The following is a 14,352-nucleotide window of genomic DNA, read 5'->3' as shown; positions in this document are numbered from 1 at the left end:
ACCAGATTTATTATTTCCTATCTACTTCTGTTTTTAGTACAACAATAAATAATCTAATCTTCTTCAACTACTTAAAAGAAATTTATTCGTTTTTAATTCTTCGAATTAAAGAAATCACAAATAGAAAGTTATTGAGGAAATCTACACTTTGAGAAGCTATTGTTTTATTAAAGTATCAGTTTTCAGAATAAATAAACATTCTGATAAACGGTAAGTGAAGCATGAAATTATGGGAACTGAAATTGATTTGATTCAGAGTGGGAGAATTAATTCTATATGTGGGAGTTTACGAACGAAGGAAGTTAACTGTGGGAAAACCATAACTCCGTAAAAGCATTTGCATGTCTGAGTTTTTATTATTTAAATTTATATATTTGTGAATCGTAGTTGATCATTTTGTAAAAAAAAATTTTAAAAGTTAGCTTGTATCTTTAAAGTTAACATATAAGAAGAAATATGTTTATGTATCGTTACATTTTACTTATTTATTTTCAAATTCAACACGTAAAATATGAATGTTTTTCAAAAAATCACTAAAATTACATGTTTTTAGAGGTTTTGAAATAACGCTTATTTAAGTCGAAAAAAATCAATGTTTACAACAACGTGATTTTAAGAAAAAGAAAACCGATTTAGTGAATTACTTAAAATTAAGTCCAATAACGTAAAAAAAAATTTAAAAAAGTTACAAAAATGCTAATCTATTTAAAAATAGTTCATTTTAATCAATTTATTTTCGGTTGTTTTTTTTGGAGCACATTAACAAGTTGAATGCCACGCTAATTTTACATGGCTTGCCCGTCTGGCCAAACGGTAAATAACTGCAAACTAAATGTGCAAATATTAGACAGATTTTGCTAGTTTTTTTAAAAGATTTAGCATGGCATATCTGAAAAAAGTGGTAAATTATGTAAGCCAACGAATTGTTTAGAAATAGTAGTGGATAAAAATCTACTAAATTGAATTTATTAAACCAAGAATCGCAATTAATAAACGGCCACTTGAAAATATTTATTCGCTGTCCGGAGCAAGTTGGCATCTCTGTGTATATAAATAAAACTATTTTTGTGTGCTCTATATTGCATTAATTTCTTCAAACCATTTTAGTAACTATAATAATATAAAAAATTAAAAACATTAAAATTTTACTCGAATTAAGTGTTTCTAATAATCTAGGCTTCACCAGTCACCGGTGACCCCGGTAGCGCTACGAACAAACTCAGTGCCGGTCACCGGTGACCCCTACGGCATTCAACGTGTCAAATAGGTTTTTATCTGAGATACCAAGAAATAACTTGTCAATTGAAAGAAAATGTTGCTCTTTTAGTTCCATAAATTCGTTCCATAAGTTCCATAATAAAAATTTCTCTAAACGTTAATAATTCCAACAAACTCGTATTTACTAAAGATAACTATTCTCTCCTTCGTTATAAAAATCAGTAAAGCAAATTAAATTGGTTCGAAATATTATTTATTTTAATGAACTCGTATTTATTAATTTAAAGATAACTTTGCTTATAAATTTTCATGAAGAATGACGCAAACTAAAGTTGTGAGAAAATAATTCATATTTATAATTCTATTTTTACTCTGAAGGTACTTTTGGTTCATTCGTTCTCAAAATATTTAAAGCAAATTAAAATTGTTCAAAATGTTAGTAATTTCAATGAACTTGTGCATTTAGGATTTAAAGGTTTTCTTGCCAACTTCGTTTCAGATATTAAAATTATTCGAAATATTATTAGTTCTAATAATTCCTATCTTCTTTTTTTTATTTAATAATTACTTTTCTCCTTTCATTCTACAAATCCCTAAAAGAAATTAAAATTGTTCGAAAAGTTATTACTTTCAAAGGACTAGTATTTTCTAATTTAAAGATTATTCCATTCCCTTCTTTCTACAAATTTGCATAAGAAATTAAAATTTTTCGAGATGTTATTAGTTCCAATAAGTTAAAGCGTTTTTTTGAATATTTCATTTAGATGTTTCTTAAATCTGTGAATTAAAAATATTTTTCTTAATTAGAATCTTACTCTTCAAATGTAAATCAGTTTAACACACAAAATAAGTCATTCTGAAAATAGTTTTCAAAGCACGCTTACAACATTTTAAACACCACCGTAGTAAATCAAAGGTTTATGAGAATAATGAACTTCTCGTAAAAAAAAAAGAGAGAGAAAGTTTACTGCTTACCGTCAACTCTTAGGTAAGTTATTATGACTTAACAATCGTCAAAAAGAAAGCTAGAGTTTCCTTTTTTAACTCTTCTAAATTTGTGAAAGATTTTTTTTAAACTTTTTTTATGAGTTACAAGCTTTTACTTGGTGTGTTAAGTTATCCTTTACCTAAAACACCATTTTTATAGGTAAATCATTTAAAATGTTTCAATTAGTTTGTTACTTCATTTATTTAAGTTTGTCTGCAATTACTTTATGAAAAAATTGGTCACTACTTTAGAAAATAAGTTCAAGAAAGTCTTACAGCTCAAACACCATCGAATTATTTTCATTTATTTTAAATGAAAATAAATACCATGACAAATGGATTAGTAGACAGACTTAGTAAGAAGCAGAAATTAACTTATGCTCTCTTTCTCGTTTCTTTAAATAAGTGACAATAGCTTATTTTTATTCATTACAATTACTTTACTTAAGTTGCAATTATTTTATGAAATAAATTTGGACACTTTCGGTCAAAAACCATCTAGGATCACTTTTTGTTTTATTTTAAATTAAAATGATTTCCGTCTCAAATTTAGACAGACTTTGTAAGAAGCAGGAAGTAACTTATGCTCTGTTCTTCGTTTCTTTAAAGAAGTGACAATAGCTTATTTTTATTCATTATAATTACTTTACTTAAGTTGCAATTACTTTATGAAATAAATTTGGACACTTTCGGTCAAAAACCATTTTGGATTACTTTTTGTTTTATTTTAAATTAAAATGATTTCCGTCAAGACTTAAATAGACAGACTTTGTAAGAAGCAGACTGTAGCTTATATTTTGCTCCGTTTCTTTAAAGAATTGAAAATAACTTCTGATAGAAGTTAAAATGTAAAATTGTATAACATTTTAACGTCTTCTAAGATTGCGAACTTTAAATATGTGATTAGTTAAAAATACGAAGACATGGAAAAAATACATTATTTAAACAGAAGAAAAAAAATATTACTAAATAAAAAATTTAAAACAATTTTGAAAAATATTACAAATTTGAAAAACTGGAAAACAAAATAACGAAAAAATATCGCGTCATCAGCTCACACGTTTGTAACCGCAAAAAAGAGTGCTTTCTAATATTGTATTAATACAGCCGAAGCAAAATATATCAATACAATAGTGAAGCATTAAAAAATTACAAATAAAAAAAATAGCACCAAATTTGAGGAAAATAGAACATATTAAGCTAAAAATGCAAAATAAAACATATCAAACAAAAAATAGAAAATAAAAATTCCAGAAAATACAGCATAAATCACAAATTCTAATAAACAAAGTGGGCAACGAATTCAAATGAACTTGCACTTACATTTGAATTCGTTGTATCTTTCAAAAAAATGATTTAAAATATTTTCATAATAAAATCATTTTATTTCGCGTTCTTACTAAAGAACAGAAGCGCGTTTGATTTGTTAATTACCTTGGGTGAGCCCGAAACTGGATGTGTGCAAGTTAAAAAAATTTATAATGGATAATTCAAAGTTTTTAATTGGATTTCATTTTAACCATAAAATTTTTATTACTAATGATTTTAGAGAAATTATCGACATTTGTTGAAAAAAAAAGTTAACAAAAATTCTTTATTTATTAAATATCAAAATATTTCTAGCCATTGATTTACATTAGCATTGATTAAGAGTGCTTTGTCTATATTAATAAAATATTAGAAAGCACTCTTTTTTGCTGATACAATCGTGTGAGCTGATGATGTGTGAGCAACATGATATCCTTATTTTGCTTTCCCGCTTTTTTTAATATTCTATTTAGTAATACTTTTTTTTCCTTTAAAAAAATTATTATTTCCATGTCTTCTTCGAATATTTAACTTATTTTATGGGTCAGACAAAATTGTGAATGGCTACCTTAAACTATACTTAAGCATACTTTTTTTCATAGCTATTTAAAAAAATCGAATAACATGAAAGAATTTCATTTGTGATTCTTAAAAGAATAAGTAAAAGTTAAAATATTAAATCTTATATGTATGCCGAATGACCAGGCAATATTTGCCGAGTAGTGAAAATCTTTGAGAGGTTCCAGCGATACCTCACATCTCAGCGACCCTGCTTGTACAGGGTACAGAAAAAACTTGTAAAAAACCTGCAAGCAGTGAAAATTAACCATAATAATTAATCAATTCTTACAATTTATATTTTTCTGTTCATGTCAAAAACTTCGGATTTGCAAATTATCTCTGGGCAATCTATTTGCCAAGTTCTCTTGAAGAAAATTCTGGTCTTATAAAACCTTCAGTAAAAAAAAATTAATAAATAAAAATAAATGTATTAAACGTGGGAGGTTTCATGAAGTTTTGTTTTAACTTTGTTGACCATAAACATTCGACCAACATCGAAGCACACAAATTGCTGCATAAATACCTCCCACATCATCTTGCCCAAAAGGTCTTAGTAAAGAATAGGTGCGGTGTAAACAACCTTCATTCCTAAAACAGATTATGCTGAATTTACGAACGACTTCTCGTGAGACTTACATAATTCTTTCATTGAAATAAATCCTTTGTATAAGTTTAGTCTGTTCAAAAAGTTCTCTCGACAAGTTCGTCTGTTCTCTTTGCATTCAATTTTGACATTTGCGTCGAAATCTTTAAAAAAAAATCCTAAAAGTACTTAAAGTCCTTAAAGTCAAATTAATTTAAGCTTCACGGAGCGAGTTGCACATGTACGAGTTGCGAATCTACAAACAATTAAAGTGTATAAAGTACAAACAAATACAAATGTGTGTACAAATTGATAAACATATTTTTTATCAAAGGATAATTGCTTATAAAAAAAATAATTGCTTATAAAAAATTTAACTGAAGCAGATAAATGCCTGAATAAAAAAAATTTTCTTAAAATTTAATATATAACACATTTTTTACATTCTTCTGAATTATAAATTTAATGCTAGGATTCTCAAATATAAATATACTCGTAGATAAATGTAAATTATTAACAATTGAAAATCTAAATTACAAAATATTTTAAATTAAATATTAAAATTCAAATACGCATTTTAGAATAACATAAATTATTATTAAATAAAAGTCTAAATTATTTTTTTTATTTATTTAGGAGCTGGGAAACGTATTCCTTTTGCCTTTTTTCTTTTGCTATTTAACTTAAAAATATTTGTTTTATTTTACCTTATTTTTATAAACGGCTCTTTAATTTTTTCTATTTTTTATACACTTTAAGAAATGGCTGTATTTTGCATACGTCATGAAATTGCAGTTGTGTGTACGACCTAAGTCTAAATATTATAACTTATTCTTACTTCATGTCATTTTATTATTGGTCTAAAAACCTATGTCATTCTATAAAGTGATTTAAGAGAGCCTCACGTGATATTTTTCAGGAATCAATAGCACAACACTGTAACAATTGTAACTATAACGATCTTTCATTAAGAAAATGATTAACAATATATCAAATAAATAAGTGAGTGAATAAGAGGATGAATGGATAAAAAAGAACAAGGACGATAATTAATGAAGTAATTCGTAAGTAAGTAAAAAATTATTTTATTAATAAACTTATTTAACTAAATGTAATTATAATGTTATCATTATTATTAAACTTATAATTTGTGGCATGGCAACAGGTACAGTTTTTTACTTATTTAATTATTCTATTATTATTATTAGTATTAAATCTAACTTATGATGTGATCAACAGACCATAATTTGGCCGTCATGCATAAACGAGTTTGACTTGCCTTCCTTAATTATGCACATGCCAATACCTTGACGACTATAGGAAGCAAATAATGTCAACTTCTGACCATGATATTTATGAAAAAAGCTAAAAGCCACTTCATTATCAACCAATTTATGCACATTCAACATTCCTTAAGCAAAAGATCATAACTAATTCCCTTAGCAAACACCATTACAACCTTCGAAATCGCTTTCGATTTGGAATAAATAAACCTCATTTGCGCCATTTTTATTTCTTCTTTAAGAAGATATATGAAGTTCCTGTTTACTTTTTACCGTTGCATCCTTTTAGACCAACGATGCATGGCCAAGACCAAGGATTCAACTGCATAGAATATTAGGATGGAATGAGCATTAAATTTAAATATGAAAGGATTAAAAAGAGTATTCGAAAATTGGTTTCGCTATTTAGAGCGTAGAGAAGAATTCTAAGCACTTTTGGAAGATGCTACAATTGTTGTTTATGTTTTTACTAAAAGCTTAGTGATGACAGGTGTTCGCTCTGCTTGCTTTGCCTGCCCGAAACAAATGGAAATTTTTCGAACAAAAACAATTTGAACATGCGAGATATTATTCATTCTAACGATCGTTTTTTGTTTCTCAAATGTATCGCTTAACTTTTTGAAACGAAAACCCTTTTACTAGAATTCAAAATCAGATTTTTGTTTAAAAATGTTTTTTTTACTCAATTTACCTGCTGCAGTGCCTCAGTATTACAGTTAAGGACATAGTTTTTTTTTATAATGTTTTGTAAGACAAAACAATAGTATGATTCAAGAGGTGGAAGTAAAACTCACTCTCTCATTGAAGAGTTTTAGAAAGTTGTCCTCTAAGACAAAGCATGTAAAATATTGGATAAGAATTTCACTACAAATTATTCTTTAAATATAGCTTTTATTTATTTATATGTCTTTATAAAGCAATTTTCTATGTAAAAATTCAAATGTTAGTCAGAGATCACCCGCATCGATTTTTCTTTACACAATGAAGTCAAGTTAGTATGTTTAACTAAATTTTGTCATATATTTATGTTATTTTATTGCTGAATTGTTGAATGAACTTCTTGTAGCCGGAGATTATTTCTAATATGAATTTTTTACAAATTATAATATAATCCAAGAAAAATAAAAAGCGAATTAAATTAATAAGATCTATCGGTATTGGTCATCGGCTCAATATATTTAAGAAAAAAGTGGCTACTAAGTTATTAGAGTCTACCGGCCATAGGCGACTAGCTTACAATTTAAATTTTCTGGTCTACCTTGAAATGTAAGCTTAACAATAATATAACTACGTAAATGAATATTTTTCTGCTCAATTCTTTTCAATTGAATGAAAAGAAACCCACCACAAAAGATCTATTCTATTGACTACAGTTAAATTGTTATTCTATTAAGCATCAGTATTTCACCAAAAATTCTATTCTTAAAAAAACCTAGCGACACATCATCATTCTTTTTGACCCTATAACCGACACAATTCGAATTCGCATAATGTTTAACATTCTTTATCTACACTAATTGCCGTCTTATTACAGCTCTGCAACCCACTTACGAGACTATTAACAACACGAAACCTTCGCGAACACACTTTCTCGATTCATTTTTCACGATTACTTCACAACATCGTGAAGCATAGCCTCAAAATAATAGAAATAATCGTTCCATCAGACGAAAAAGACCTTTTACATCAAAAAAGAAGAAAAAAACATTGGATTCCTGGTATGGGTCAGGTGAGATTCAGGGTGTAGGAGTGATTCGAAAAGAAAAAAATGTTCGGTTGGGGAGGATCGTGACCGAGATATTGGGGAGGGAGGACGCACTTGAAAGGTCGAGACACGTTCGAAGGTCAAAGACACGTTGAACAAATATAGATTTTAAATATTTCTGCAGTTTAAAATTTTTTTATGCATAATGACCTTTTTAATATGCATAGCACAGAGCTAATGCGGTACAATACTTTTTAAATACCTTATTTTCTTGTAGCAAAGTATTACTTTTTTTAGTCTTTGTAGCCATTTGTCTGACATTTAATTTAGAAAATTTCTCATATTTTGCGAAATTATTTATGTGAATAATCTATTTTGTTTGTTTAGATCATTTATTTATTTTGAAAGTTTTATTCATAATATATATTTAACAAGTATCTTTGCCTTTATCAACAACTCTTTCTGAATTTAAATCAATAAATGTAATTTAATGTTGTTTATCATCAATATAACTTAATAATAGGTGTAATAAAATTATTAATTGTTCTACATCCTTAAAAATTGTAAAGAAAACTTTATCATGATGTTGTGATGATTATATTCTATATTATCAAATCTTGTGTAATATGATTCATATAAATCTATTGTATGTAGATTTAAGAGAAGAAGATACTAGGCTACACTAAACATATTTACTATATTATGCTATGATAATACGATTGTACGATAAGAACAAAATGGTGCTATAAACTGTTCTGACAAAATAGATAAAGCTGAAAAAGCATTTGCGGAATCAGTAAAAAATGAGGAAAGGTTTCTAGCACCTCAGGGTCATTGTATCCAATTTTATTTGAAAAGATAAATCTCATTAAAGTTATACTGTAATTTGACTTGCCATCATTTAAAAGTTTTTAATAGAGCTATTCCCGAGGGAAAATATAAAAGCTCCATTTAAGTGTTTCAAACTTGAAGCAAAGCTTTAATTTTAAATCGTGTGTACTATTTTGAAGAAAAGAATTGTCTGGACTTCATAACCGGCGAAAAGCCTAAATATTTAAAAAAAAGTTATTTTATTTTTAAAAAAAATCTCCAATGTGTTTCTCCGCAGGTTTTTTCTCATCGATTAAAATAATTTAAATCAATGAATTAGTCCAAATTTTTCAATGTATTCATAAGCCTAAAATATGAAACGTTGATGCAACTTATCAAATATTAAAAAAGTATCAGTCATGGGATCAATCATGAATCATTCTTACAAAATCATAACAAAGAAATAGCATATTATTTAAGTTCAAAGGCATTATTTCGTATGATGACAAGGCCTTCAAACAACAGCTTTATTTTTTAAAAAAAAGATACTTCAAAGTATTAAAGCGCATTTGATAAATACTTAAATTCAACACGGAGCGCGTTAAAATAAAACTCAGAAGTGAACTAAACAAAAAGTTCTCAACGTTTCAAAGCAATTTTAACATCCATTGAAATAATACAACAAAAAAGAAATATTTGGCTCTATTTGTTGAATTCATATCCTTAAAGAAACATCACGGTATTGGATAGACGATTTACGATGCCTTTCAGAATTGAGTTCTGCCTAGTCTTGAGCATTCCAACCGTTTAGAAATTTCCGTCGCGGATGGTCGTCTGTTTGTCGAATCTTCCAGAAAAAAACTTTTTTTACGATTCTTTTTAAGGTGTTAATCAAAAGTGCCGTCCTTTCTGAGAAGTTTTAAGATGAAACAACTATAAAATATAGCTGACTGCCTCCGTTAAGGTCAAAGACATTGCGTGTCCGTAATTGGTAAGTAGCAGCTCTCACTGAAGAAAACTAAGTTTATCTGAGAACATTTGTCTAAGTATGTAAAAAAAAGGAAATGTTTTCTAAGTATCAATTCGTCAATGAGTTTTTAAATCTGGACACAACTTGAAATGCATGTTTACAAAAATGGACACAGCTCAAATTGAGTGCTCACGAAAATGGACACAGCTTGAAATGAGTGTTTACGGAAATGGACAAAGCTCAAGTTGAGTGTTAACGAAAATGGACGCTGCTTGAAACACGTGTTTACAAAAATAGTCATAGCTCAAATTGAGTGTTCACAAAAATGGACATAGCTTGAAATAAGTGTTCACGAAAATGGACATAGCTTGAAATGAGTGATCACGAAAATGGACACAGTTTGAAATGCGTGTTTACGAGAATTGCCGAAATGCGTGTTTGACCTTCTGACGCAGATGGGACACCTGCGTCTCTTTTAAATATTTTTTTCTGATGTTCTGATTTAAAGCAAAAATATATTTTGATATTTTTTTAATTGTAAAAAGTATTTACTAGTGACTAAAAAAATTTTTTGATAACTATTCTGGCACTGGAACTACTTCTAAAATCATTTGTACTAAAACATTAAGTCCAAAAAAGGAGTCTGAAAAAAAAATTTTCATTCATATTTGAAAAGTTATCAATTGATTTTGTAAATTAAAGAAATTTCAATGAGGAATAAAATTATCTTAGATCAAAATAAGTGCAAATTTGAAATAATATTGTTTAGAAGCGAGCCATGTTTGGAAGATTTCAACGCAGAAAACGAAGCCGGTATTTCATACTGTATTTCAAACCATAAATTATTAAAACGCTAAATATAATATTTTTTACTTATTTTGATCTAATTTAATACAAAATAAGGAAAAAAGTATTAAAAAAGTATGTTCAATAATTATTCTGCGGCAAAGAAAATGGGCATACCTTTTGATTTGATATTTCTAAATTCTTTTATGAACATTTTTTTCACAAAGCAAACTAAAGAATCCAAATTAATTAGTAATATGACATCTTCCATTTGCATAAATCACCCGGTGCATTTTATTAAGTTGGTCTTTTTTTTTGAAAAAATAAAATAATAAAAAAAAAGACTTTAAAAATCAACAGTAGTTTTTACAAGAATGTCACGGGTACTGCAAAATTTATAATAGTAGTTATAAATTTACGTTGTTGGAATTTACAGATTTAAAAATAACTCAGTTCAGAGTTCTCAATATGAAGAGACCTCTTGAAAAGTTACCCCACCCCTATTAGTTACAAATCTGCATTATACCCGGCCACTCTATGTTTAGTCACGGACTTCAAAGATTTTGAATAAGTAAAGAAAAGTAATCCTGTCATTCCCCGTTTAGTTTCGTAAACAAGCATTTCAAGTTGTGTTCATTTTCATAAACCAGCATTCAGAGATATATTTCCTTAAACACGCAGTTAGAGATGTGTCCATTTCTTTAAACATGCATTTAGAGATGTGTCCATTTTCTGAAACATGCTTTTTGAGGTATGACCATTTTCGTAAGCTGTGTCCAGCTTTAAAAACTCTCCAACGAATTGTTAAAAAGGAATTTTGTCAAAGTATCCTATGTTATGGGGAAAGTTTGTCAAAGTATCCCTTGTTATAGGAAAATTTGACAAAACAATTGTTAAGGGGAAAAGGTTTTATGCGATTTTCTCTGCTATTAAAAAAGAGCTTATTAAAATCCTTCGTTTTTCCTCATCGATACCAAATTTTTAGCATGGTTATTAAACAGTTGAATTGTCTGCGAAGAAATTTACCCTAAACATTGTAGAGTGTTCCCTTTTCAATGTACAGTTTAATAAAACGAATCGCTAAAGTGATTCGAATCAAGTATTTCAAAATCATGACTAAGAATATCTATTTAATTGTTAGCATCAACAGGTACAAATTTCTACGAACAAAGTTTGAATTAACTTATTTGAAATAAGTTTGAATTTATGTAATGATCGAATAAATTAATTTGAATACATTCCAATGAATGTTCTGAAATTAAATTATTAGAATTTCTGAATTCGCATATTTGAATAAACGAATTCTATTCCATCATTCGGATTGGAATTAATAGATTCGCTTTTCAAAACATATTATCTGCATCAACTTATTCGAATCTTTAAATCAATAGTTTTAAAGCAAAATCTTCAGATAAATCCCGGATTGATTTAATAAGTTGTAACCGAGTTACTGAATTTGAGATGACTGAAATTGAGTTAATAATTGAAGAGATTTTCTCTTTATATATATATTTTTTTGTAGCTTGTCATTGTTAAGCATTAAGCATTTCCTTTAACAAACTGTACAAGGTGGTCTGAAATTACCTATTTGAAATAAATCCGTCACCGTTAAGGTCACATATGCGAAATAAAAAATGCGAAATAAAGAGATAAATTTTAAAAAATCAGACAAAACATGCTGTCGAATTAAAATCATCAAACCTATTTTATTTGTTAAGAGAAACCTAAAGTCGGTACAACTGATTTTCTATTCAGTTAGATAATTTAAGAACGATGAATCTGCAATTATTTACAGATTTACACTTTAAGATCATTATTAATATCACAAATCAATATTAAGATCACACTATTAATATCATGAAATAAGGCCTGTGAGCTGAATCAAGTTTACTCAGGAATTCTTAAGTCTTCTGGGTTGATTTCAATATTACCGAGTAACCATAACATAATATTTTACTGTTATTATGATTTTTCGACAATTTTCTAGAAACACAATTGTAATAATTTTTATTTACTAAATAATTTTACAATTTATTAAAAAAATATTAAAAATTTAAATATTTCATTATTATTTATGCAATCACTATACTCTAATCAATATAATTTTACGTTTAAAAATAATCAGCTGTTAAAATATGAAGACTGGTACTTCTTTAATACTTGTGTTAAAATCTATGTTCATACAGAAAAAAAATACAGCTTTCATCAGATTCAACTATTAAAGTTATTACAGTGGAAAATATTGAAAAGTTTTAAATTATTTTTAGAAATCATCTACTTTAAAACTACAATCTATTCTGAGTTGAGATTTCCTATACACAAATGAAAACATTTAAATTATATAGCTCACAAACAAGATTAAATTTCATGTATTAACTTATATCTTACTCATTACACATTTTAATAATTAAATCACATCAAAAATTTTAAATCATATTGAACTTACCCTTTTTAAAATCCAAAATAGTAATAAAACACCTAAAAAACACAGCTAAATCACAAAATTTTCTTGCATTGCATTCCAAATGTTTAATTTGTGTTGATATGTATATTCCCAGTGCACTTTGAAAACACCGTTAAACAAACAAAACGGTCGGGGCTGAGATGTTTTCTTGCTTGATCGAATACGCGGTTCTTTCCAATTCCACTCTTCAGTGATGAATGAAAGGATAACTGGGAAAAGGGTTTTTAGAGAATGTTTGGGATGGATGAAAGAAGCAGTCACACCAGTTAGAAAGAAGAACTGTTCGGCAGCGGACTATTTAAAAGTCATTTCTGGTGTTAACGGTTCGTTGCGAATTCCAAACATTTCGGAACACAATTAGAATGGCTTATAAGTAAAGCACATATTCAAATTATGAATTCGAACTGTGTAGAATTCCAATTTGAATTTTGGATTGAAATTATGTATGATGACAATTGAAACTATGAATTAGAATCTTGTAGAAATTCGATTTAAATTATGAATTGAAATTGTGTATGAGGACATTGCGCACTATGAATTAGAATCTTGTAGAAGTTCGATTTAAATTTTGAATTGATATTAGGCATGATAACAATTTAAACTATGAATTAGAATCTTCCAGAATTTCGATTTAAATTATGAATTGAAATTGTGTATGATGACAATTCAAACTATGAATCAGAATCTTGCAGAAGTTCGATTTAAATTATGATTTGAAATTGTGTATGAGGACATTTCACACTATGAATTAGAATCTTGTAGTAGTTCGATTTTAAATTTTGAATTGATATTAGGTATGATAACAATCTAAACTATGAATTAGAATTTCGTGAAAGAATAGAAATTGTGTAGAATTTCAATTTATTTTTTGAATTAGAATTGTGCGTGATATCAATTTAAACTGCGAATTGGAATCGTGTAAAACTTCAGTTCAAATTTTTAATTTAAATTATTTGAACTTAAATTAGGAATTGGAATTGAGTAGAATTCTGACTACCACATTTTTAAGCTGTTCAAAACAATCTAATAATTCAAGTACGTAATATTATGATAAGAAATCGGCCCCAAATGGACTAGAGGAACACAGAAGCCTAGCATCATTGGATGTCGTCGATGAGCGGGTGGTGACCATTTTGATTAGCCTGCAAAGGGACAGAGGGTGCGTGGTATTGGTCCTCAATGAACTATTCTACCGTATAATGCTCGACTTCTTTCGCAGGTCTTCAGGCTACCAAAGCAAGAGAGCTATCCTCGCTGCAGTGAGTCAAAATTGTGATGATATTTCTTGGCATTCCTCAGGGATGTTTCCCAGACTGTCACCAACTGCACATTGCGCAGCTCTAGTGCAATGCAAATAAAGTATTACTACTATAATCAGGACTTAGATTTTCCTAAAAACATTTAGAAATTTGAATGTCCTCAGTAAACTGATCATAAATTTCATTAGATCACTGAAGTCAAGCATCACTGGTAGCGGTCAGAGAGCGAATGGGTGACCACCTTGCGAAACATGTGCGTCGCTAACGTCCAATCTTTTAGGAGTACCAAAAATACATGGTCACACTAGTTCTCTGAATTTCACACATAAAAAAATTATTCTTTAATTTTCTAAACATCTGAAAAAAGATTGATCTCTTTCTTGATTTTACCCTTCATGAGCTTAAATCGAGGATAATT

The 14,352-nt window shown here is 28.3% G+C and overlaps 1 protein-coding gene across 1 annotated transcript in view; it reads right to left on the bottom strand.

Annotated features, from left to right (window-relative positions):
* LOC107446482 (uncharacterized) overlaps window positions 1–12,877 on the bottom strand; it is an 85,461-nt gene extending 72,584 nt beyond the window's left edge. Inside the window, exon 1 of the mRNA XM_071177633.1 lies at window positions 12,658–12,877. The gene's annotated coding sequence lies outside the window, so the exon portion shown is untranslated. The remainder of the gene's footprint in view (window positions 1–12,657) is intronic.
* Window positions 12,878–14,352: the final 1,475 nt, after the last annotated feature.

Source organism: Parasteatoda tepidariorum, chromosome 2, assembly GCF_043381705.1.
Source record: "Parasteatoda tepidariorum isolate YZ-2023 chromosome 2, CAS_Ptep_4.0, whole genome shotgun sequence".
NCBI lineage: Eukaryota > Metazoa > Arthropoda > Arachnida > Araneae > Theridiidae > Parasteatoda > Parasteatoda tepidariorum.
Note: the sequence above shows the minus strand (reverse complement) of the source record. Positions and strands in the feature narration are given on the sequence as shown.